This window comes from Chiloscyllium plagiosum, unplaced genomic scaffold (assembly GCF_037043375.1).
Source record: "Chiloscyllium plagiosum isolate Xiang-an unplaced genomic scaffold, Cpla_swu_hap1 HiC_scaffold_27, whole genome shotgun sequence".
Taxonomy (NCBI): Eukaryota; Metazoa; Chordata; class Chondrichthyes; order Orectolobiformes; family Hemiscylliidae; genus Chiloscyllium; species Chiloscyllium plagiosum.
In genome coordinates this window covers 56581167-56606780 of record NW_028270165.1, presented here as the reverse complement: position 1 = coordinate 56606780, position 25614 = coordinate 56581167, and the positions used below count along the sequence as shown (strand labels likewise).

At 47.1% G+C, this 25614-nt stretch overlaps 1 protein-coding gene and 1 non-coding gene across 2 annotated transcripts in view; both read left to right on the top strand.

Annotated features, from left to right (window-relative positions):
- LOC148144204 (uncharacterized) overlaps positions 1 to 25614 on the top strand; it is a 443218-nt gene that overhangs the window by 220101 nt on the left and 197503 nt on the right. The gene's annotated exons all lie outside the window — the stretch shown is intronic.
- Positions 6713 to 6786, top strand: trnan-guu (transfer RNA asparagine (anticodon GUU)). The gene has a single exon. It is a non-coding gene; the product is annotated as a tRNA-Asn (tRNA).

Below are 25614 nucleotides of genomic sequence, written 5' to 3'. Positions count from 1 at the left end.
TGTAAACCATACTCCCATAGAGGAGGTACCATTTAAATAAGTTAATAGATACAAGCCTTGAGCAAATCCAGCCTCCAGCCGGGCCCCCCGCTTCTTGGAGCTCGGAGAGGGGTTCCCACTCATTCATTCAACAGGAGGCGGCTCAATTTATTGTAATGGGCACGGAGGGTACAGTGGTTGTGTCTCATGTTGAGGAGGAAGCTGTTTCCTCGCATTCAACAGAAGAGAACCTATCTAGTAGAGTTTTTTTTGTGGTGAAGCTGAAGTCTCCCATAGAGCCCTGAGGCTCAGGTTCAAATCCCACTGCTCCAGTGTGTGTAATAACATTACTGCCCAAGCCACGTGCCAATTGGCAGAGGGATAAGAAAATTAGGGAAGGAAACACGTCAACCTGTTCAATGCTATCTCCAATCATTTCACTTCCTGTCCATTCGTACTCCAGTAAGCCCAGCCTCGTTTAACGAAGGTTCTTTTTGAGAAGTTTAATCGGGCATTTTTGCACAAGTCAAGTTAAGAAAGCCGTGATCCCTCGCAAGACTGCGCGGAAGACAACAATTGTAATTCTCGGAGGGGAGGCTAAACTATGAATTCACTAATAGCCTCCCCTAAGCGATGTTGCAGCGCAGGCCCATGCCTGTCTCTGTGGCGCAATTGGTCAGGACGTTCGGCTGTTAACTGAAAGGTTGGTGGTTCGAGCCCACCCAGGGGTGGTGTGTTCGCATTTCTTCCTTGGCTTCGAGGCTGAACGCTTTTAATGGGGTCAGGAAAATGTTCCCCAAACGGAAATCCTCTCCACAAAGGGGTTTCTGAATTGAATTCATGTCTCAAGTAAGGGACTGTGGATGCCGAGAAGCCGAGACAAAAAGAGAAACTCGGCAGGTTTGACAGTAAACGTAGGAGAAAACAGAATGTTGAAATGTTGTCTCTGATTCTCTTTCCACAGATGTTGCCTGACCTGCTGAGTTCCTCCGGCAATTTCTAGTTTTGTTTTGAACGGAAAGTTCTTTTCACCTTTTGGGATGAAACACCGCGACTCGCCATGTGCAGATATTTAACCCTTTCGAATCACTGTGAAGTGATTGGATTCAAACAAACTCTGCGATGATTCACTCTTTCTCAGCTCCACAGGCAGACAGACCTGGGAAGTGAAGTTGTCAGTGTGGTTCTGTATTCGTGGGCCGAGTGGTTAATGCGATGGACTTGAAATCCATTGCGGTTTCCCCACGCAGGTGTGAACCCTGCCGACTACAAAATGAGAAATGTCGTCGAAAAGAAAGGGAGCTTGCTCCCCGGCTTCTTCATTAAGATTCAAATCAGTGGAGGGGGAAAAGTATTTCACTCACATTGGGACTGGTGGGAATCTGCAACCCAGTGCCTGTTCGGGTGGAACAAGCAGATACCCGCAGAGCTTCGTTTGAGACTGTGAGCAAAGTGTTTGGAAATGAAATTAGAACAGTGAGAGGCTTGAAATCGTGATCGAAATGAAGCAGGCACCTGAGGACAAGGGTGTTTCCTTTGCCAGTGAAAGATACTGCTTCACAAAGTTGGTCCTGTGGAAGGGAATCAGTGACGGTGATTATCTTTGGTTGTTCACCTTGTGAAGGTTCCCCTTGCTGCGCATGTCCGTGTTAACGTCAGAACTCTGCAGCATGGTGGCGTTAGATACGCACAGGGCCGGTGCGCAATGGATGACGGATCTGACTCCACCTACCTGTTTGAAATGCAGCTTCTTCACACACCCCAATTAATCTTTCTCATTGTCCTGAAACCGGCATACGGTTTGAATTCCCGATCTGCGGGCATGGGAATCTTTTCACTGTCTCGCGTCAGTCAATGTCCCTGAGAACATCGGAGTCAAGTCACAGCGCTGTCAGATGAGGGAAAGCTGAAATAGCCCCACACGCTTCTCACGGGCACATTTTACTTTCCCCAACTCAACGCCTCAACCACTGCGGCTCCTGGGAGTGGAAAGGAAACAATCACCAAAACCCAGTCTTAGCCTTGTGAATCTTCAGAAAATCAGCAAACGTTCATCCCTTCGGATTTTCTATCCTGGGCTGACAGGGAAGGGTTTGGTCACTCTTTTGTAGGACATTGCAAGTGGATGTTTTGCAGAAAAGCACCACAATGCAATCTGATTAATCAGGACCTGGATGTTTTCGGTCTTTGAATGTAAGTGTTGTGCTCAAGAACTTTGTTGTTCACAGTTTATATTACTTATCTTCCCTATCCCCTGTATCATTTATCGAAAATGTTTAGGTTGTGTCTTGTAATCCTTCCACTGTCTGCTAATGAGGATAGCGTTTCCGTGTTTTACCTAAATTATCCTGACCTTGCATACCTCAAGCCTCAAGCTAATTTCACGAGAAACCTTCTCCAGTTCAAAAGCCAACTGTTAATGATGGCTCTGTATCTTGTCACGTATCCAATTTCAGATCGATGTTGTTAATGTCCCTTTTATTCCTTCAGATCCAGGTTTCGCTTGCAGGGCTAGAACAGAGCTGTCCTGGAAATGTGTTGCTGGAAAAGCTCAGCAGGTCAGGCAGCATCCAGGGAACAGGAGAATCGACGTTTCGGACATAAGCCCTTTTTCAGGAAACCTGAAGAAGGGCTTTTTCCCGAAACGTCGATTCTCCTGTTCCCTGGATGCTGCCTGACCTGCTGCGCTTTTCCAGCAACACATTTCCAGCTCTGATCTCCAGCATCTGCAGACCTCACTTTCTCCTAGAACAGAACAGTCACCAAATACATTTACCAATCTACGTTCATCCTACCGATTGTATTAGCATCATCAACACTTCTCATCAAAATAACTCGAGAGACTTTCATCACAATTTTCTGTGAACAGATCTACGTTAGCTTTGCTGAATGAACCCCAAATTTCTTGAAGTGGCTCCTTATTTTCGGCCCTGATTATTAATCTCCCTATGCATGGGATTGGAGTAGAGACAGTCCAGACACCGTCCCCTTGTTGAAGAGGCCGGGAGATTGACTCTGATGTTCTCGGGACATGAACTGATCTGAGACATTGAAAGAATTGTCGTTCCTGCACATCAGGAATTCAAACACCTTCTCGCCTCCGAGCCAATGAGAGAACTCGGGAACAGGCAAAACACTGAAAGGCTCGAAGGGCAACGGCCCCGGAGTAAGAAAGCTAGTTCCTCCTGACATGGATGTGTCTTCAGACTGTCCCCATTGTCTCCACAATAAATCTCCCAGGCTTTATTATGGATAAGTAAAACTGATAGACGACAATTGTAATTCTAGGCGGGGAGGCTGAATTATGAATTTACTAATAGCCTCCCCTAAGCGATGGTGCAGCCCATGTCGGTGCCTGTCTCTGTGGCGCAATCGGTCAGCGCGTTCGGCATTAACCGAAAAGTTGGTGGTTTGAGCCCACCTAGAGGCGGTGTGTTCGCTGTTCTTCCTTGGCTTCGAAGCCATGTGCTTTTAATGGGGTCAGGAAAATGTTCCTCAAACGGAAATATTCTCCACAAAGGAGTTTCTGAATTGAATTCATGTCCAACGTAAGGGACTGCGGATGCTGAGAAGCCGAGACAAAAAGAGAAACTCGGCAGGTTTGACAGTACCTGTCGGAGAAAACAGAATCCAGAAATGTTGCCTCTGATTCTCTTTCCACAGATGTTGCCTGACCTGCTGAGTTCCTCCTGCAATTTCGAGTTTTATTTTACCTGAAAGTTCATTTCATCTTTTGGGATGAAACACCTAAATATCTGCAAACACCGTGTGCAGATATTTAACCCTTTCGAATCACTGTGTGATTGGATTCAAACAAACTCTGCGATGATTCACTCTTTCTCAGCTCCACAGGCAGACAGACCTGGGAAGTGAAGCTGTCAGTGTGGTTCTGTATTCGTGGGCCGAGTGGTTAATGCGATGGACTTGAAATCCATTGCGGTTTCCCCACGCAGGTGTGAACCCTGCCGACTACAAAATGAGAAATGTCGTCGAAAAGAAAGGGAACTTGCTCCCCGGCTTCTTCTTTAAGATTCAAATCAGTGGAGGGGGAAAAATATTTCACTCACATTGGGATTGGTGGGAATCTGCAACCCACTGCCTGTTCGGGTGGAACAAGCAGATACCCGCAGAGCTTCTTTTGAATCTATGAACAAAGTGTTTGGAAATGAGACTAGAACAGTGAGGGGCATGAAATCGTGATCGAAATGAAGCAGGCACCTGAGGACAAGGGTATTTCCTTTGCCAGTGAAAGATACTGCTTCACAAAATTGGGCCTGTGGAAGGGAATCAGTGACGGTGATTATCTTTGGTTGTTCACCTTGTGAAGGTTCCCATTGGTGCGCATGTCCGTGTTAACGTCAGAGCTCTGCAGCATGGTGGCGTTAGATATTCACAGGGTCGGGGCGCAATGGATGACGCATCTGACTCCACCGACCTGTTTGAAATGCAGCTCACAGCTTCTTCACACACCCAAATTAATCTTTCTCATTGTCCTGAAACCGGTATACAGTTTGAATTCCCGATCTGCGGGCATGAGAATCTTTTCACTGTCTCGCGTCAGTGAGTGTCCCTGAGAACATCAGAGTCACGTCACAGCGCTGTCAGATGAGGGGAAGCTGAAATTGCCCCACACGCTTCTCACGGGCACGTTTTACTTTCCCCAACTCACCGCCTCAACCACTGCGGCTCCTGGGAGTGGAAAGGAAACAATCACCAAAACCCAACTGTTAGCTTTGTGAATCTTCAAAAAATCAGCAAAAGTTCATCCCTTCGGATTTTCTATCCTGGGCTGACAGGGATGGGTTTTGTCACTCTTTTGTCGGACATTGCAAGTGGATGTTTTGCAGAAAAGCCCCACAATGCAATCTGATGAATCAAGACCTGGATATTTTCGGCCTTTGAATGTAAGTGTTGTGCTCCAGAACTTTGTTGTTCACAGTTTATAATACTTATCTTCCCAGTCCCCTGGATCACTTATCGAAACTGTTTAATTTGCGTCTTGTAATCCTTTCACTGTCTTCTAATGAGGACAGCGTTTCCGTGTTTTACCTAAATTATCTTGACCTTGCATACCTCAAGCCGCAAGCTAATTTCACGAGAAACCTTCTCCAGTTCAAAAGCCAACTGTTAATGATGGCTCTGTTTCTTGTCACGTATCCAATTTCAGATCGATGTTGTTAATGTCCCTTTTATTCCTTCAGATCCAGGTTTCGCTCACAGGGCTAGAACAGAACTGTCACCAAATACATTTACCAATCTACGTTCATCCTATCGATTGTATTAGCATCATCAACACTCCTCATCAAAATAACTCGAGAGACTTTCATCACAATTTTCTGTGAACAGTTCTGCATTAGCTTTGCTGAATGAACCCCAAATTTCTTGAAGTGGCTCCTTATTTTCGGCCCTGATTATTAATCTCTCTTCGCATGGGAATGGATCCTTCCCACCCGCTCTATCACTCATCAATGTGTGTAGTTCAGTTCGATCTCCCATCAGCCTCCTCTGTCCTGATCAAATCCAGGGGAACAGGATACGTTGGGGCTATGGCGCGGACAGGACAAGCCCAATACTCACCTTTCCTGTTAGAACCATTCCATGAGAAATTTTACACCACAACTTTGGGCGTGCATTTGTGGCCGAACACTTAAGGTGTTGGCGTAGAGATCCTTTGGGGCTCCCCCGCCCAGGGTGGTAACCTGCTGACGATGCTTTCTTCGCTGGCGATTTTAAATGACTTCCTGTTGGTTGCATTATCGCTCAAACTTCACAAAACCCGTCTCAATAAAGTCCCGTTTTCTCATGTCTGGGAATTGATTGCCATGCAGGAAACTCGGGTTCTGAACAAACAACGTACCAGCCTCACAACGTCAGCTCTGTTTACCTTTCCACAGATGCTGCTCGACCTGTTGGCTTTCTGCAGTATTCTGTGTTTATTAGGCACAAGTGCAGCTTTTCATTCAAGAACTTCATTCCCTTTCCTCTGGTAACTGACTCTGGTCAGTGGCAATTGATTCTTCTGATCATTCATCTGCCCATTCCCACCGCTTCTTCTCCCATCATTACCAACAGCCCCAGGAAATCTCCAGTTAACCTTCTATGCTCCAAAGCGAACATTCCCAACCTTGGGAATGTCTCTCCAAAATGGAAATTCCTCATCCCTGGACATGACGCAAGGGGTACAATTGGGTAGAGATTTTGTCAAAATATTCTCAGTTAGGAAATGGAAAAATGTTCATGAAGCAAAACAGAAATCCCAGTCTCCAGCTTTGTGAATCTTTAGAAACTCTTTGGGAAGCATATTTAGAGGAGAATGAAAGATGAACTGTCCAACTGAGTAGAGACAGTCCAGACACCGTCCCCTTGTTAAAGAGACCGGGAGATTGACTCTGATATTCTCGGGACATGAACTGATCTGAGACATTGAAAGAATTGTCGTTCCTGCACATCAGGAATTCAAACCCCTTCTCGCCTCCGAGCCAATGAGAGAACTCGGGAACAGGCAAAACACTGAAAGGCTCGAAGGGCGACGGCCCCGGAGTAAGAAAGCTAGTTCCTCCTGACATGGATGTGTGGGATCAGACTGTCCCTGGTGTCTCCACAATAAATCTCCCAGGCTTTATTATGAAAAAGTAAAACTGATAGAGGACAATTGTAATTCTAGGCGGGGAGGCTGAATTATGAATTCACTAATAGCCTCCCCTAAGCGATGGCGCAGCCCAGGCCCTCGCCTGTCTCTGTGGCGCAATTGGTCAGCGCGTTCGGTTGTTAACCGAAAGGTTGGTGGTTCGAGCCCACCCAGGGGCGGTGTGTTCGCTGTTCTTCCTTGGCTTCGAAGCTGTGCGCTTTTAGTGGGGTCAGGAAAATGTTCCCCAAACGGAAATCTTCTCCACAAAGGGGTTTCTGAATTGAATTAATGTCGAACGTCAGGGACTGCGGATACGGAGAAGCCGAGACAAAAAGAGAAACTCTGCAGATTTGACAGTTCCTGTCGGAGAAAACAGAATCCTTCAGATCCAGGTTTCGCTCACGGGGCGAGAACAGAACTGTCACCAAATGCATTTACCAATCTACGTTCATCCTATCGATTGTATTAGCATCATCAAAATAACTCGAGAAACTTTCATCACAGTTTTCTGTGAACAGTTCTACATTGGCTTTGCTGAATGAACCCCAAATTTCTTGAAGTGGCTCCTTATTTTCGGCCCTGATTATTAATCTCTCTACGCATGAAAATGGATCCTTCCCACCCGCTCTATCTCTCATCCATGTGTGTCGTTCAGTTCGATCTCCCATCAGCCTCCTCTGTCCTGATCAAATCCAGGGGAACAGGATACGCTGGGGCTATGGCGCGGACAGGACAAGCCCAGTACTCACCTTTCCTTTTAGAACAATTCCATGAGAAATTTTACACCACAACTTTGGGCGTGTAGTTGTGGCCGAACACTTAAGGTGTTGGCGTAGAGATCCTTTGGGACTCCCCCGCCCAGGGTGGTAACCTGCTGACGATGCTTTCTTCGCTGGCGATTTTAAATGACTTCCTGTTGGTTACATTATCGCTCAAACTTCACAAAACCCGTCTCAATAAAGTCCCGTTTTCTCATGTCTGGGAATTGATTGCCATGCAGGAAACTCGGGTTCTGAACAAACAACGTACAGACTCAAAACGTCAGCTCTGTTTACCTTTCCACAGATGCTGCTCGACCTGTTGGCTTTCTGCAGTATTCTCTGTGTTTATTAGGCACAAGTGCTGCTTTTCATTCAAGAATTTCAATCCCTGTCCCCTGGTATCTGACTCTGGTCAGTGGCAATTGGTTCGTCTAATCATTAATCTGCCCATTCCCACCGCTTCTTCTCCCAAAACCCCAGGAAATCTCCAGTTAACCTTCTATGCTCCAAAGCGAACATTCCCAACCTTGGGAATGTCTCTCCAAACTGGAAATTCCTCATCCCTGGAAATGAATCATGGCGTACAATTGGGAAGAGGTTTGGGCAAAATATTGTCAGTTAGGAAATGGAAAAATGTTCATGAAGCAAAACAGAAATCCCAGTCTCCAGCTTTGTGAATCTTTGGAAACTCTTTGGGAAGCATATTTAGAGGAGAATGAAAGATGAACTGTCCGACTGAGCAGAGACAGTGCAGACACCGTCCCCTTGTTGAAAAGGCCGGGAGATTGACTCTGATATTCTCGGGACATGAACTGATCTGAGACATTGAAAGAATTGTCGTTCCTGCACATCAGGAATTCAAACCCCTTCTCGCCTCCGAGCCAATGAGAGAACTCGGGAACAGGCAAAACACTGAAAGGCTCGAAGGGCGACGGCCCCGGAGTAAGAAAGCTAGTTCCTCGTGACATGGATGTGTCTTCAGACTGTCCCCGTATCTCCACAATAAATCTCCCAGGCTTTATTATGGAAAAGTAAAACTGATAGACGACAAATGTAATTCTCGGATGGGCAAGCTGAATTATGAATTCACTAATAGCCTCCCCTAAGCGATGTGGAAAGGGGCGTGGCTCCTTGTCTCTGTGGCGCAATTGGTCAGCGCGTTCGGCTGCTAACTGAAAGGTTGATGGTTCAAGCCCGCCCCGGGGCGGTCTGTTTGCTGTTCTCCCTCCAGTTGCGAAGTTGTCTGTTTTTAATGGGGTCAGGCAAAGAATTTCCAGAACAGCTGCTTCTCATTCTGTCTCCCTGCTGTCGTTTGTCCCGTCTCCAGGAACCGGGCCCTCTCTACTGGCAGAAAATTTAGCCGTTTTGTTTCTAAACTTTTCTCTGACACCTGAGTGACCAGTGACAAGCATTGCCCTCCTCAACAGAGAACAGGAGAAGACCACACAGACCTGCACGAGTGTGTCACCTCAACTGTGCACATTGGGCCTGTGTATCAATGTGAAAGACATATGTCGATGTGTTTCGGGAAGCAGATGAGAAGGCGAGGTGCAGAACAGTGCGCCGTTATACGGGAAAGCTGCTAAAGAGGACATTGAGTGAACAGGAGAAATGGTTTCCCTTCTGGGTGATGCTCCCATCACGCACCCGCAGACATATCGCTGACGCGCAAATACAAACTCTGTCTAAATTACCACATTCTGTTTCTTCGAACTGTGATTTCGCTCAAAAGCACAAAATTTCAACACTCGCAAAATTCAAACTTTAACAAAGTGCTCATAGATATACTTTGCGAACACCTGGAAAAAATTCTTCCAAATGTACCTGGGGAATTTCGGTTTGAGGGCTCTTGAACTTTAAGTGGAAGGACGGGAAGCTTGCCTCGAGGCTGTGTAATGTGGAGATGTGTTCCCTTGTAAACTGACAGTAGTTAGCTATCTCAGTGCTTCCCGATACGGGGGTTTCTTTGATAAACTGTCCCGGGGCTTCCAGCTGCACCGTGACGTCATAGGGCGAGCCCCCGGTGATGGCCTGCAGCTGCTGTGACACAATAATGATGCTGGCCCCGGAACATGAATACTAATTAGTTCATGAGTCACGTGGTACTGAATCATTCTTTGGAAAGTTCTTCCAACATCACGGATTTATATATGAGAGGAGGTAAATGGGCAGGGCTTACACCTCAGGTCCACTCTTCCTTCGCTCGCAACACCCCACACCCACCTCCCATAGTGCCAAGGCAGTTTCCACTGCAACCGCCGAATGTGTAACACCTGCTCACTTACCTGCTCCCTCCTGAATATCCAAGGGCTCAAACATACCTGCCAGGTCAAACAGCACTTTGCCTGCACATTTGCCACAACCTAGTCTACTGCATTCGCTGCTCACAGTGTCGTTTCCGCAAAGTAGCATGAAGCATAAACTGGGTGACGGTTTCGCAGAACATCTCAATTCTGCCCGCAAAAAAAGGCCCTGACCCTCTGCTTTCCTGCCACTTTAACACGCCACCCTGTTCCCTGGCCAACATCTCTGTCTCAGGCTTGCAGCAGTGTTCCAGCAAAGCTCAGCTCCAGATGGAAGAACAACACCTCATTTTCCACTTGAAGACCCGACAGCCCCACCTACAGTTCCATGATTTTCAGGCCTGAAATCCGCCATGTCCTATTCTCTCCTATTCACGCAATGTCGTCTTTAGCAGCTTTCCTGTCTAAGGGCGCTCTGTTCTGCACCTCGCCTTCTCATTTGCTTCCCAAAAAACTCAACATAAATATTTCACATGGATATACTGGCCCAATGTGCACAGTTGAGGTGACACACTCGTGGAGTTCTTTGTGGTCTTCTCCTGTTCTCTGTACCCTATGTTGAGGAGGGCAGTGCTTATCACTGGCCACCTGGGTATCAGAAAAATGTTTAGAAACAAAACGGTTGAATTATCTGACAGTGGAGAGAGCCCGGTTCCTGGGGACGGGACAAACAGCAGTAAGGAGACAGAATGAGAAGCAGCTGTTCTGGAAACTGTTTGCCGCTTGCAATTCTAAGAGCAATCTCAAATGTATTTCACACTGAGCAAGTCTCAGCTTGTTCAAGAGGTGGGGCGGGTATGGGCGATGGGGTGCGCCTGGTATCTAGCTCGTTGGTCTAGGGGTATGAATCTCGCTTTGGGTCTTCTACTACTCCGACTTGCCAGAGATGCGGTGTTTGAGGAATGTCAGCAATGAAGCGAAATTGGAAAATTGGGACTGCTCTCCACGGAGAACAGAAGCCTTGCAAATGATGAGAGGCCTAGACACAGGAAATAATGTTGTGAAAATGCTCCCACGCCTGAAAGGATCCACAACGATTCGGCAGAATTTTAAAGTCAGGAGGGAAAGAAGTAAAAGTGACATGACGAAGAACGTTTTCGTACAGGGAGTGGTTCGTGTCAGTAAATCCCTATCTGACATTGACAAAGAGGAAGATTCAATGGACCCGAAAGGGAATTCGGTGGTCATGTTCAGATGTGCAGATTTACACAAAACAGGCACGGAAATACGAATTGAGACACACGTTTACTAACAGTGCGCAACCAGCAGATCGAAGGTGGGCCGCATGGCCTCCGTCTGCGCTGTGACACATGTTGTGATTCAGTGTGAAATCACAGTTCGACCAACAGAATGTGGGAATTTAGAAATGAGTTTATATTTACACAGCCTCCATACGTCCGCGAAACAGCATATTACACGACAGCAGTGGAGATCTTTGACATCAGGCTCGAACGTGCATGCCACACGCCAGACAAAAGGCTGAAGGGATCTGTGGAAAACACTCCGCGTGGGAAAGTAGTGTCGCAGCGGGAGGGTGCTGGGTTCATGTCCCTCGATCGAAACTATCGTCTGCTACTGCTTCCCTTTGTAACAGTACTCTGTTCTATATCTTGCCTTTGCCTCTGCTTCCCAAATCTTCGAACATCTGAGCTGAATATGTCACTAAACACTGGTCCAACTTACACAATTGAGGGGAAGTGCTTGTGGAGATTTGAGTTGCTTTCCGCCAGTCTGCTCTGAACTGAATCCTAACACCTCTTCTCTGAAATGGGAATGAGCTGGTGAAGTTGAAACAATTCGAATTCTAATCCCTACACTGCGGAAACAGGCCGTCCTGCTCAACAAGTCCTTATCAACCCTCCGAAGAGTAACCCGCCCAGACCGGACATTGACTTCTGACTGTGGTAAAAAGCTCGACCTCTTCATTTCCAACTGCCGCCGGGACATTAACCGCCTCAACCTGTCGACCCCCCTCCCCCACTCCAACCTCTCACCCTCACAACGCGCAGCCCTCCAATCCCTCTGCTCCAATCCTGACCTCACCATCAAGCCAGCGGACAAAGGGGGCGCAGTGGTAGTCTGGCGCACTGACCTCTACATCGCTGAAGCCAAACGCCAACTCGAGGACACCTCTTCCTACCGCCCCCTTGACCATGACCCCACCCCCCATCACCAAACCGTCATCTCCCAGACCATACAGAACCTCATCACCTCAGGAAATCTCCCACCCACAGCTTCCAACCTCATAGTCCGGGAACCCCGCACTGCCCGGTTCTACCTCCTTCCCAAGATCCACAAGCCTGACCACGCTGGCCGACCCATTGTCTCAGCATGCTCCTGCCCCACTGAACTCATCTCTAACTACCTCGACACTGTCCTATCCCCCCTAGTCCAGGAACTCCCCACATACGTTCGAGACACCACCCACGCCCTCCACCTCCTCCAAGACTTCCGTTTCCCCGGCCCCCAACGCCTCATCTTCACCATGGATATCCAAACCCTCTACACCTCCATCCGCCATGACCAGGGCCTCCAAGCCCTCCGTTTTTTCCTCTCCAGACGTTCCCAACAGTACCCCTCCACCGACACTCTCATTCATTTGGCCGAACTGGTCCTCACCCTTAACAATTTCTCCTTTGAATCCTCCCACTTCCTCCAGACCAAAGGGGTAGCCATGGGCACACGTATGGGCCCCAGCTATGCCTGTCTCTTTGTTGGCGACGTAGAGCAGTTGATCTTCCGTAATTACCCCGGCACCACTCCCCACCTCTTCCTCCGCTACATTGATGACTGCATTGGCGCCACCTCGTGCTCCCACGAGGAGGTTGAGCAATTCATCAACTTCACCAACACATTCCACCCTGACCTTAAATTTACCTGGACCATCTCTGACACCTCCCTCCCCTTCCTGGACCTCTCCATCTCCATCAGTGACGACCGACTTGACACTGACATCTTCTACAAACCCACCGACTCCCACAGCTACCTGTATTACACCTCTTCCCACCCTACCTCTTACAAAAATGCCATCCCGTATTCCCAATTCCTCCGCCTCCGCCGTATCTGCTCCCAGGAGGAGCGGTTCCACCACAGAACACACCAGATGGCCTCCTTCTTTAGAGACCGCAATTTCCCTTCCCACGTGGTTAAAGATGCCCTCCAACGCATCTCATCCACATGCCGCACCTCCGCCCTCAGACCCAACCCCTCCAACCGCAACAAGGACAGAACGCCCCTGGTGCTCACCTTCCACCCTACCAACCTTCGCATAAACCAAATCATCCGCCGACATTTCCGCCACCTCCAAACAGACCCCACCACCAGGGATATATTTCCCTCCCCACCCCTCTCCGCCTTCCGCAAAGACCGCTCCCTCCGTGACTACCTGGTCAGGTCCACGCCCCCCTACGACCCACCCTCCCATCCTGGCACTTTCCCCTACCACCACAGGAACTGTAAAACCTGCACCCACACCTCCTCCCTCACCTCTATCCAAGGCCCCAAAGGAGCTTTCCACATCCATCAAAGTTTTACCTGCACATCCACTAATATCATCTATTGTATCTGTTGCTCCAGATGCAGTCTCCTCTACATTGGGGAGACTGGGCGCCTCCGAGCAGAGCGCTTTAGGGAACATCTCCGAGACACCCGCACCAATCAACTAAATCGCCCAGTGGCTCAACATTTCAACTCCCCCTCCCACTCTGCCGAGGATATGGAGGTGCTGGGCCTCTTCCACCGCCGCTCCCTCACCACCAGACGCCTGGAGGAAGAACGCCTCATCTTCCGCCTCGGAACACTTCAACCCCAGGGCATCAATGTGGATTTCAACAGTTTCCTCATTTCCCCTTCCCCCACCTCATCCTAGCTTCTAACCTCCAGCAACTCGATCCCCACACCTGTCCGGACTTGTCCGACCTGCCCAGCTCCTTTTCCACCTATCCACTCCACCCTCTCCTCCCTGACCTATCACCTTCATCTCCTTCCCCACTGACCTATTGTACTCTATGCCACTCTCTCCCCACCCCCACCCTCCTCTAGCTTATCTCTCCACGCTTCAGGCTCTCTGCCTTTATTCCTGATGAAGGGCTTTTGCCCGAAACGTCGATTTGCCTGTCCGCGGATGCTGCCTGAATTGCTGTGCTCTTCCAGCACCACTGATCCAGAATTTACTTCTGACTGATGCGCCTAACCCACCGACCTCTGGGCACTATGGGGCAGTTTAGCATGGTCAATCCACCTAACCTGCACATCTTTCGACTGTGGAAGGAAACCGGAGCACCGCAGGAAACCCACGCAGACACGGGGGATTGAACACACTCCACACAAACAAGCCGCACAAGGGTAGGATCGAATTCAGGTACCGTTCTGAGACAGCAGTGTTAACCACTGAGCCGCAAAGCCACATTATTTGCGGTCGTATTCATTCCCTGCAATAATTCCCCACTCCGGTTCAGAGATGAATGACAGGACGATCAGCATTTCGAAAGCAGCATCACCATACAGACACAGTTCCCATGGTTAGGACACATATCACCGATTGCGAATCACCTCGGAGAGATACAAGTGACAGAGAGTCGGATGGAAATGATGGACTGAACAGCTTCAGGCTGCGGCGGAATGACGTCACGCGTTTATGCCGCCCCTCTCCCTGTCCCTCGGACAGAGCGGCTGAGGGATAAACAATGGCTCATTTTCAACTTCATCTGGGACAGTTGGGGCTCAGATGTTCACTGCTGCCCGTTCGCAGCAAAGAAACAGACGCCCGTGTTAGAAAAGTCTTTCTGCAGGATTGCTGTGTGAAGACGAATTCTGAGCACCGAGCAGGCTGCACACAAATGCACTGATATGAATTTACCTGAGGGAACAGTTTCCGGTGTCCATTTCGCTCTGTCCCACCAGCACAGCATCTTGCTGTCTCTTTGATTACAGACCTTTGTAATGTAGTTAAAACTTGCCCATTTCCTCCGCATTAGTGTAACTGACGTCTCCCATCCCAAGTGATTGAGAGAAGGCGGACGAGCGAATGGGCTCTGCCCTCCCCCAGAACAGGTTGCAAGTAGAAACAAAATGGTTTAATTATCCGCCAGTGGAGAGAGTCCAGTTACTGGGATCGAGACAAACAGCAGCGTCCTGGGCGCAGGGAGACGGAATGAGAAGCAAATGTTGTGGACTCTCTTTGCTGCTTGCGATTCTTGGAGCAACTCAAACGTATCTCACACTGAGCAAGTCTCAGCTGCTTCGGGGGAGAGCGCTTGGAGCATCCGGGGTCAGGGCAGCGCGCGCCTGGAAAGGCCTGTGGCTCGTTGGTCTCGCGGTATGATTCTCACTTCGGGTCTACATGCGGGTGGATGTGCGAGAAATTCCAGGTTCGAAACGCGGACGAGCCCTCATTTCGGAAGTTGTCTTGTGCCGACACGCAGGCGCAATTTTCTCCAAAAGCACGTTTATTAAACAAGATCGGACTTCCTGAAATAGGGATGGGGCCGAGCTCCCATTACAGCGAACAGGGTAAAAAGAAACACTTCTCAAAGTGTTGCACATCGCTCGCCCGCGCAGTCCGACTCTGAATGAATCCTCCAACTGCATTATTGCTCAATTGTGAGCGCGAAATTTCAGGAAGCGGGGAAGTGAAGTGATTGCAGATAGCGCTGAACAGGTTGACGTTAATGGTGCCGTGTATGAGGATTGTCAGCAATGAAGGTAGATTGGAAAGTTGGGACAGTTCTCCTTGGAGAACAGTAGGTTGAAAGCTGGCCTGATTGACGTTTTTCAAGTCATGAGGGTCTAGACACAGGAATAATGTAGTGCAAATGCTCCCACGCCTGAAAGGATCGACAACGATTCAGCAGAGTTTTAAAATCACGAGGGAAAGAAGTAAAAGTGACATTAGGAAGAACGTTTTCGTACAGGGAGTGATCAGGGTCAGTAGGTGACGCAAACTTCAAGCAATTATGTTCCTGAACCCATGGGACAGACGGATGGGAGTGGAAGACAAGAAGAAAGAGAGACACAGAGTGAGCGAGAAAAGGGAGAAAAGTCAGAAAAACAAAAGTTAAGAAAAAACATAGAGATACTGAGGAAGGGATACAATTCCAGTGGGTCCCAGCTTTCTCTATGATTTCATACACTCCCGCTCATCCATGAGAGACAGGCCTTGCTCCTAGAATCTACGACAGTCTGGCTGGTTGAGGGACGGTGTGGGGGTGATGGACTGTGGTTAATCGATCAAAACTGACACTGAGACTCTAACAGTACCCACACTCATTCACACACACACGCGCGCATACACACACACACACACACAAACCCTTTGATACTCACCTCCTGCTCCATCCACATGGCAATGGGAACTATGGCTGACAGGACTTGCTTTAAATACCTTCAGGTCTATTACTTAAAGACCCTTCTGTGCCCAAAACGCAGCTCTTCTACCGAGAGTATATCTCCCCCAGGGATGGAGCATTACAAGTTGTGAGTTGAGAGGAAGCGGGGATGGTGTGAGAGAAAGCAGCAACTCAATAGTTTAGTCCAAACTATCTGTCTGTCTGTCCCTCTCCTCCTTCCCCCACCTCCTCACTTCACACACAGATTACAGACTTAAAATCCACACAGAGACAAAGCTGCAGTTTCAAACCAGCAGCAGCCACAACACACTTTCATTTAGACAACAAAACACAGGCTTCTGCACCCAAAGGACACAAATGTATTTCACAAGGAAGCAAGGATTTTCACACAGCTGAACACAAAATTGTCTGAGTATATCTGTGGATATGTTTGTAAAAGTCAGTGATTCTGTGTCTCACTGACTGTATTGCGCTTCCATCTCTGTGTTCATGTCTGTTTTTCTGTGTTGATGTGACTATCTCTGCAAGCAATGGGACACAGATTATGTCGGAGGGAAGTTTGAGTGTGTCTGTCTGTGTATGAATGACAAACTGTCTGCAGTAGCACACATTGTCCTGGAAGCGTGTGTCTGAAAGTTTCTTTATAGCTGTCTGTGAATCTGATTTTGTGCCTGTGAGTGTTGGTGTGTGCCCAGTTCCGACTGCAATGGGACATACTTTGATTCATCACGTTTATAATTCATTCTTTCAAAGTCAGAGTTTCCCTCTCTCTGAGAAGTACAGTAACACAATGCCACCTTCTGCTGGCTTACCCATGTGACATCACAAGTGCCACATTTCCCTGTTCCACTGCATCTGTTTCCTGGGGGGTGGGGTGGGGGGGAACCATCAGAAGTTTATTGAGAACAGCAGCACACAGCTGCCTGAGTCAGGTGTGAATTCAGAAGGTGGGATGACTGAGTAAATCCTTTCCCAGAAAAGCAGCAGGTAACAGCTTCTTACCAGTGTGTATTCGTTGTGGTTTCAGAAGATTTTTTTGAATGGACAAATCGTTTCCCACACACAGAGAGGGGAATGGCCTCTCCCCAGTGTGAACATACTCATGTATCAGCATTTCATGTCTGTGTTTCAAGCTTTTCTCTCAATGTGAGCATTTGAAAGGTCACTCAGTGTTAACCAGTTGGTGTGCTTAGAGGTTGATTACAGAGAATGCCTTGTTACACTCAGAGCAGGGGAATAGCCTCTCCCCAGTGTGATCTCACTGGTGCGTTAGCAGGTAGGATGAGTCACTGAATCTCTTCCCACACTCAGGGCAGATGAATGGCCTCTCCCCACTGAGTGCATTCTTGTTTCTCAAGGACGGGTGATTGATTGAATCCCTTCCCACAAACAGTAGATGAATGACTTATCTCCAGTGTGACTGCATCAATGAATTTCCAGCATGTATAAACATTTGTATCCCTTCCCACAGTTTGCACATTTCCACGGTTTCTGAGGTGTAGATCATGTCTCTCCATATTGGATGATCAGCTGATTCCTCACCCAGACACAGGACAGGGTTAATAGACTTATAGAATCCCTACAGTCCACAAGTCCACACTAAGGTTTCCTCCCACAGTCCAAAGATGTGCAGGGTCAGGTGAATTGGCCATGTTAAATTGTTCGTAGTGTTAGGTAAGGGGTAAATGTAGGAGTATGGGTGGTTTGCGCTTCGGCGGGTCGGTGTGGACTTGTTGGGCTGAAGGGCCTGTTTCCACACTGTAAAGTAATCTAATCTAATCTAACCCCCTGGGGATAAAGTCATCCAGACCTATTCTCCTACCCCATTACTGAACATTTACCCTTGACTAATGCACCTAACCAACACATCCCTGAAAACAATGTGCAATTTTACATGGTCAAATCACCTAACCTACCCATCTTTGAATTGGGAGAAGAACCCAGAGTACCAAGATGGAGCTGACACAGACCCAGGGAGAATGTGCAAACTCCACAGAGACAGTCGCCTGAGGCTGGGATTGAGCCACTGTGGCGATACAATCTCTCCCTGCTGTGAATGGTGGGATGGTATTCAATCTGTGGAACTGGTGCAGGACTTGTCCATTTGTCACTGAGTACACTGATGTTTGCAAACTTTTCCCACAGACAAACATTAACAATCTAATGGTTTTCAAATCCTGATGAATTGACTCAATCTAAGATCCTGATAAGATATTTGCTTGGAATTCTTGCTGATAAATGGGTCTCTGTGATTCTCTGTAAAACAAACTTAAATCAGGAAAAATGAGAGATTGAGCAATCGTACTGTTTAAGATACTAAAAGGAGATAAGAATCATAAAAACCTTATAGTGTGGAAGAAGGCCGTTTGAATCCACACCCATCCTCTGAAGAGCATCCCACACAGACTCACCCCATATCCCTGCATTCTCCATGGCTTACCCACGCAGCCTGCACATCCCTGCACATTATGGGCAATTTAGCATGGCCAACCCACCTAACCCATATATCGTTGAATTGTGGGAGGAAACAGGAGCACCGAGAGGAAACCACACAGACATATGAAGAAAGGGCAATCTCCACGCAGTCACCCGAGTCTGGAATCAAACCCAGGTCCCCAGAGCTGAGAGGCAGCAGTGCTAACCATTGGGTCACCACGGAGTTCTTTGCATCCAGCAATTTGTGTGAAAGTAACTCAAATACTGACCGTGAAACATTACTGGACTGTCATGAAAAACTCAACTAGCTGACAAATGCCCTTCGGGGAAGGGCGTGTTCTAGCCCTCCACAAGACTCATCCCTCAATGAGAGTAGAGATAGTGAGAGCAGTGGGGTACTTACAGACAATTTCCTCCATCTCCATCACAGGAATAACTGACAGATCCTCACTTCAAGAAGATCAAGATCAGAGTGTATGAAGAAGCATCACCTATAAACTCCGCTCTCAGACACACACTATCCTCCTGTAGATACATATTTTTGTTTCTTTAGAGAGAGGGAGAGAGAGAGAGAGAATTGCAGCTCACTGACCTTCAAGAACCAGCCGCTCCGAAGCCTCTCCTTCTCAGTGCAGGAGAGACAAACGTTCCTCTTGGTTTGAGATTGCTGTGAGGAAATTCTTCCACTCTAACCTCGTGTAAAAGAATTTCCCAGAGTTCAGTACTAACTCGAATACAAATACTTCCCAGCAGGTTGTTCCTAAACCCATCCAGTCCCTCCCTCCAGCTCTGTCTCACTTTTTAACTCCACCAGCTCAGACACCCGCACTGCGCATGCTCCATAAACACATCGGCGCTGCCTTTTGTTCACTCTGATTGGCTCGGTGTCCCGCCAATTCCAGAATGTCCTCCCGAGCTGCCCCACTTTCTATTGGGCAGGACATGCGGTCAGTCACACAAGAGCTGAAGCATAAAAGAGATATGTGTTCATCTCTGAACCGGCGTGTGTTTATTGTCCATCCCTTGTTGACTGGAGGGCGGTGAGGAGTCAACCACAATGGAGTCACATGTAAGTCTAACCGGAGAAAGATGAGCCCAATGGTATCTTACAATAATTGACAGTCCAGATTTTTAATGACTTAACGGAACACCCCTATCTGGCCTGGTGATATTTGAACACCTCTCACAGAACATTAACCAGGGTTGGCTAGGACTAGACCAGTTACATTGAGACAAAACCACTGTCTTCTGAGACAGGAATTTCCAGCTTTGGTCAACAAGAGGACACAATGTTTCAGGGAAACCAGAAGTATCTATTCAGAATTTCCATTATGAACTGACAGGAATAACTTCTGTAAAACTCCTTCACAGGATTTTAGGGTGAAGATTTACATAAGAAAAGAAGAATCATAATCCATAAGTCCGTGTGTGAGTAAGAATAATACTTATTGTTACGTCATGGAGATCAAACCCTGTTAATTAAACTAACCGCCCAGAACAGCTCATCCTGCCTCATAATCTGTTAAAATGTCAGTGACAGAATTCCTAAATTCCACTATTTAAAGAAAATATTTTTCTAACTCTAATAGTGAACACTAAACAAAACCTGTTCACAAATCCAAAACCCCCTTTCTTTAACTACTTAATGTCTGACCCCAACTCGACGCAACTTAATATGCTATTCTAATAACATATTTATTAAACGTTACATTAACTTAATCTCAAGGCCACACAGTCTCCTCTTCATTGATGTTTTCACTTTTCCAGCTGCTGATCTTCCTGGGTGCTCTTCTTTTTACTGTATGTTTCACGTGAACAGGTACCTTTGATGAAGGGTGTTTTCAAATTATCTGAGAATAAGGTATTAGATCGGCAGTTGCTCTCCCACTAACTTTCAAAATGCCGGGTTTATATTCCACCATAGGACACATTTAATTCTTATTTGATTGATTTCCAGGGATCAAAACAATAAAATTCAAAATCTCATTGTCTTCTGGTATCCTGGGCATAGATTAAATTAATTAAATTTGAATTGTTGTAAAAACATCAAGCCGAACACAGGTATCCATTTAACAGCCAATTGCTACATTTGAAACAGCCCGACCTTTTGCGAGCAGCTATGGCTGTACTTTAAGTTGAGAAAAGCACTCTCTATCTTAACTTGACAATACATGATTTCGACTTCATAACATTGCATTGAGCATTTGTCCTGGACGAACACGAAGACTCCAACACCATGATGCAACCATGTAAATGTGGAGATTATGGGAAGAGATTGTAGTTACCCTGTCTAGCTGGAAATTGATTGATACAGTCACACTGGAAATGAGCTTTTGCCTGCTCTACATGTGGAAAGGGATTCAGTGTATTCCAGCTTCCAGAAAAAAATTGCTTATCACTCTGAGGAGATACCATTTAGCTGAACCTCTGTGGAAAGTACTTCACACAGTCAGTCACCCTCACTGTGCACCAACGAGTTCAGACTGGGGACAGGCTGTTTATGTCCCCTGTATGTGGGAAGGAATTTTCACGGACATCAAACTTGTTGCAACATCAGCGAGTTCACACTGGAGATAAATTATTTACTTGCTCAGAATTTGCAAAGGGATTCGGATAGTCCCACAACCCGCTGATACATCAACACATTCATTCTGGTGAGAGTGTGTAAAAGAATTCACTTCTGCCGACACATCAATGAGTTCACACTAGGGAGAGATCATCCACTTGCTCCGAGTGTAATACAAACTGCATTCAGTTTTCTCAGCTCTTCAGTGCAGTTACAACATTGGCATCTCCCCAACAATCTGGAAATTTGCCAGATTGCCTGTGCACAAGTAGCAGGACACATCCAACTCAGGATTAATCGTCCTATCAATATACTCTCGATTATCGATAAAGGTATGCAAAATATCGAATAACATCCTCTCAGTACCACCAGTCTCACTCAGGTACTGACCTCATTCTAGGCTTGGTTAAAACATGGACAAAAAAGCTTAATCCTAGAGGTGAGATGAGATTGACAGCCCTTGATCTCAAGGCTGCATTCGACCCAGTGTGGCATCAAGGTGCTTTGATTAGATTCCAGGATGTAATTTACTATTGCGTATGTTATTCTCTATATAAATCACAATGATCCTCTTGATTAGGTTCCAGTCTGTAATTCATTCCCGAGTATGTTATTCTATATACAAACAATCCCGAACCCCTCAATTAGATTATAGCCTGTATTACACACTCAGTTTTCTGTTATATTGGATTTAATCATCCTGATTCCCTCAATCAAATTTCCGTCTGTAGATCACTTCTGATTGTGTTATTCTGTCAGTTAGGAGGAGAAAGTGAGGTCTGCAGACGCTGGAGATCAAAGCTGAAACTTTATTGCTGGAACAGCACAGCAGGTCAGGCAGCATCTAGGGAACAGAAGATTCGACGTTTCGGGCACATGCCCTTCTTCAGGAATGAGCAGAGAGTGTTCAGCAGGAGAAGATAAAAGGTAGGGAGGAGGGACTTGGAGGAGGGGCGTTGGAAATGTGATAGGTGGAAAGAGGTCAAGGTGAGGGTGATAGGTCGGAGTAGTGACCTCTCCGCCTCCACCCTACTCCGACCTATCACCCTCACCTTGACCTCTTTCCACCAATCACATTTCCAACGCCCCTCCTCCAAGTCCCTCCTCCCTACCTTTTATCTTCTCCTGCTGAACACTCTCTGCTCATTCCTGAAGAAGGGCATGTGCCCGAAACGTCGAATCTTCCGTTCCCTAGATGCTGCCTGACCTGCTGTGCTGTTCCAACAATAAAGTTTCAGCTTATTCTGTCAGTTAACAAGCCTCATCTCTTGATTAGATTCCAGTCTATAAAACCCTTGCTTGAATCTAGCTACCTTTCAGAAAATTTCCATGTTTTTTAATTTTGAACTTTTTTCAGCGACCAATCTATAATTGTTCTGTCGAATGTAAAATCGCGGGCTTCCGTGGCATAAATCTTACCCAACATGGCATGCGAATGTGATCGCACCCCATTCTTAATGCAGGAGTCCCACGAGCACGCGCAATGCGCGCTTACAGGCACATGGGCTGGAGTTGGGAACATGCGGACTGATGGTCCGGAGGCCGGAAGGGAGAATGATGTCAATTTCGGTCCAACACTGACAGTGATGGCTCCGAGAAACTCCTCTCACAGATTAGATTAGATTACCTACAGTGTGGAAACAGGCTATTCTGCCCAACATCAACCCTCCGAAGAGCAACTCACCCAGACCCATTCCCCTACATTTACCCCTGGCTAATCCACCTAACACTATGGGCAATTTAGCATGGCTAATTCACCTAACCTGCACAGTTTTGGATTGTGGGAGGAAACCGGAGCACCCGGAGGAAACCCACGCAGACACGGGGAGAATGTGCAAACTCCACACAGACAGTTGCCCGAGGTGGGAACCACCGCCCGAGCCACCGTGTCGCCCTAATGGGCGGGGGGCATTTACAGGCTTTTCCTCGAGTAATGTTTGAATATTTGACTGGAGTCGTGTGGTGAGTCTTTCTGACCTCTGTCTCATTCACATGATAATTTTGATGGTTTGTAGTTTGCTGCGACTGTTAAGCTGCACTCCTCAATCTTACTCATACATGGGACCTGAACGTCTTTAGCATCTATTTGCTATACCTAATTGTGCTATTCTGAGTTCCAGACTTCAGACCCTTGGAGTTGGATTCTAGAGTGTGGTGCTGGAAAAGCACAGCAGGTCAGGCAGCATCCGAGGAGCAGGAGAATGGATGTTTCGGGCAAAAGCCCTTCATCAGGAAACCCTGGGGTTCGATGTCAGTTTGAATGAGAATGTTGGGCATTTACTGAGCTCCTTGAGTTCAGAGGTTTAGAGCTGGAGAAGATGATAGTGATAGCGAGGGACAAGACTATGAGCAAAGATTAACATTTTATAATGGATCTGCTGCATCACCAGGAACCTGTGTGCGTCAGCAGGCATAGCAATCATAGATTAAATGAACTTGGTGTGAGGAAGGCGAGAAGCAGCTGTGATCTGGAAGGAAATGAGGTCACTGGACCTGAAATGTTGACTGTACTGTCTGCCCATTGATGCTACCAGACCTACTGAGGTTCTCCAGCAATTTTTGATTTTGTTTCTGTTTCAGATTTCCAGCATCCACAGTTATTTGTTTCTTGTTTAGCGATTTGGATGACCTCAGATTTATGGGGAGTAGAATGTTTCAGGCTTTCAGGTTTGTGACAGAAGAATCAAACTCAAGAGGTGACAAAGGCATAGTGTAATTTTCAGAATCAGATGAACTGAGGTGGGGCAGGGTAAGAAATTATTCCTGAGATTTGAAGAGGTGGTCCCAATGAAAGTGTGGACATGCAGCTCATCTGAGAGGTAAAGCATTTACCAAGCTTTCCAGCGGCTACTTCTGGTTGGCACAGTGGTTAGCACTGCTGCCTCACAGCGCCTGAGATCCGCGTTCAGTTCTAGCAACAGGCGACTGACTGTGTGGAGTTTGCACGTTCTCCCCGAGTCTGCGTGCTCTGGTTTTCTCCCACTATCCAAAGATGTGCAGGTTAAGTGAATTGGCCATGTTGGCCCGTCGTGTTAGGTCAGGGGCAATGTCGGGGTATAGGTGGGTTGCGCTTTGGCGTGTCGGTGTGGACTTGTTGGGCCGAAGGGCCTGTTTACACACTGTAATGTAATCAAATCAAATATACTTCAGCCTCACACATTTGGCATGAGGATAGATGGGAGTGGTGTTTGCAGTGTGATTTGGACATAATGGATTTGAACTTCTCATTATTTAATTGTGCAAGAGTTCCAAGTATCTAGAATTGGGTGTTGGGCTGGTGAAGGCAGTGCGAACCTCAGAGAGAAACTTGAGGACAATCATTTTCACTTTACTTGTTTTATTACCTGCCAAGATGACTCTCTCTGTCTGATGGTTGACAGGCTGGGAAATTGTGGGTTGGGCCTTGATCGACTGAATGTTTTATTGTTCGGGAAGGTGTAAAAGGCCGGGGCGGGGTGGGGGGGGGGGGCGGTGCGGTTGGGCGGGCGGGGTGGTGGGCTGTAGCTGTCAAAGCTTCAATAGAAATCCAGCAGAACTGAGAACAGACAACACCTAGCTCTGTGGGAACGGGGAGACCAACAGAGGACAGAGACATCAGGACCTGAAATCCAAGCTGAGACCAGACTACCATGTTATCAGTGCTTTGATTTGCATTGCCAACCCTCTACCTTTACCGAACTTCCCATTTGATTTGAATGTCACGTACCCTCAATATTCAGGATCCAATCCTTGTCATCCTAAAACCACGTCTCTGTAAGGAGTCTCAGATCACACTTATTTTCTTCAGTCAATTCATTTACTTTTCTTACAGTGCAGCACACATTCAGACACAGTCTTTCGTTTCAATTTTTGTGATCTTTTCAATCCAGCTTTGATTGGTGCTACATTTATTCCCTTTGTCCCTTTCTATTGTTCTCTGACATTCACTTTCCACATGACTACATTGCTCACCTGCCTTGATTTGGAATTGCCCATCATGTCCAGGGATGTGCAGGTTAGACAGGTTAGCCATGGGAAATGCAGAGTTATCGTATCATAGTAATAGAAGCAGGAGTCGGCTATTTGGCCTGTCGAGCCTGCTCCACCATTCATTCAGATGATGGCTGATCTTTCCATCAACTCAGCTCCTCCTACCTGCATTACTCCATCTACCCTTAATTCCCCTCCATGCAATATCCCATCCAACTGTGTCTTGAATATAATTAATGCCTCATCTGCTCCCTTGGGCAGAGAATTCCACAGAGTCACACGAATTACAGCATGGAAAGAGTCCCTTCAGTCCAACTCATCCATGTTGACCAGTTATCCTAAACAGTCTAGTTCCATTTGCTAGCACTTGGCCCATATCCCCCTAAACCCTTCCTATTCATGTACCCATCCAGATGCCTTTTAAGTGTCGTAATTATACTAGCCTCCACGACTTCCTCAAGCAGCTAATTCCATACCGCACATGCTCTGCGTTAAAAAGTTGTCCCTTAAGTCCCTTTTATTTCTTTCCCCTCTCACCGTAAATGTATGCCATCTCGTTCTCGACTCCCTCAATTCAGGGAAAAGACCTTGTCTGTTTATGCTATCAATGCCCCTCATGATTTTA